This window comes from Saccostrea cucullata, unplaced genomic scaffold (genome assembly GCF_032062105.1).
Source record: "Saccostrea cucullata isolate Sc308-1 unplaced genomic scaffold, CSIRO_AGI_Scuc_v1 ctg2721, whole genome shotgun sequence".
Taxonomy (NCBI): domain Eukaryota; kingdom Metazoa; phylum Mollusca; class Bivalvia; order Ostreida; family Ostreidae; genus Saccostrea; species Saccostrea cuccullata.
Window position 1 is genome coordinate 56592 of NW_026936075.1, and position 1717 is coordinate 58308.

Genomic DNA, 1717 nt, shown 5'->3' on the forward strand with positions numbered 1-1717 from the left:
TGCTCAGGTAAATTATATAGAAATTCTCATCTTTGCTATTTATGCTTAGTTCTATTCAAATAACTCGTCAGAGATATTTTTTTTAATTTTGTTATATAACGTTATCGCTAAACTTAAATTCATTGTTATCAAAAAATTAAAAGTTCCACATATTTCCCAATGTCAGTAACTTAAGTCTTCTAAAACAGCAAAAATATTGAATCACATTTTTTATTCAGAAAAAACAAGGACGAAACTTCTATGCCAGTTCAAACCTCGCCGTGGCGCTCTGTGCCAGTTCAACAAAAGACGAGAGATCCACGCCAAAAGACAAGAGACCCGCGCCAACAGAAAAAAGAAAACCAGCATGCCATGGAACAATCCATTTTGAAGGCATTTAGGTAAACGCACTTTTTAAACCGATATTGTAAATTTAAAAAAAATTCATAACTTAATTCAAGAGCGTAGATAGGTCTTTAATGAAGTAAAGGCTCACTGTACGATGAGAAGGCAAGGTCCTGGTAGTAGAATTTTGATATATACTCACCGTCAATGGAAACGCAACACCCCTATTTTTAGGTTGAAAATTATATTCGAGTTATAACTATGTACCAAAAAGTTAGGACAACTTTAACTTTGCCAAATCAATGATTTAACGGTTGAATGATTTTTTTTCCACTACCGGAAGTTGCTTTCTAGCCCTCTTAACAGAAATCAAAATTTTGCATTTTGAATAAAAATTTAAACAATATTTTGGGTTTTCGAGGTTTTATAGCTGTTAATCATATGTATTGTACTAAAACGCCAGGGAAAAAAATCAATTTTTTTTTACCGGAAGTGATGCCTATATTTCCTCAAATTGATTGATTTTCATTGCTTGTGCTAAAAATTCTCAAAATAAAGAAAAAAAAGGTGCAGATGCAAATAAACACTATATAACTACTCATCAGGCTCATGTGTTTCAACAGCATAAATGAAAGTTTCTTGACCGGAAGTCCGAAAGTTGCTACACTACGCCAAATTAGAGAAAATTCGACCGCAGTATCGGAAAAACATTCTTTCCAAAATGCTCAAAAATACTAATTTCGCTCAGATTAAGATGTCTATAAACCTAATGTTTGGTAGAAATCTGGCTGCATTTGTTGTATATGGCGGATTAGCATTTTTTGATTTAATGGTCGGAAGGGGGGGTGTTTTAAGATTTACCTGGTATTTGGTTTTTTTCCAAGATTAAAAAAACATTTAATGTTTAAATTGAGTATTTATGTTTTGTAAAATTATTTTTAAAGATATATATTCATTTTTAATGCTATCGTTAAACTTTAGAAGGTAACACATTACTCTTAAAACATCCCCCCTTCTTGATTTCAGTCATTTTGAGGAAATATAGGCATCACATCACAATTGCGTCGGTATAGAAAGAAGGATTTTTTCTCGGCCTTATAGTACAATACTTATGGTTAACAGCTTCAAAACTTTGAAAACCCAAAATATTATAAAAATTTTATTAAAAATGCAAAATTTTGAATTCTGTTAGGATGGCTAAAAAGCAACTTCCGGTAATGGGAAGAAATTAATTCAACCGTTAAATAACAGATTTGGAAAAGTAAAAGATGTCCTAATTTTTTTTTTGGTACATAGTTATAACCTGTATATAATTTTCACCTTAAAAATAGGGTGTTGCGTTTCAATTGACGGGGAGTATATTTTGGCGTAATTTAAATTTGAACACGAAGAA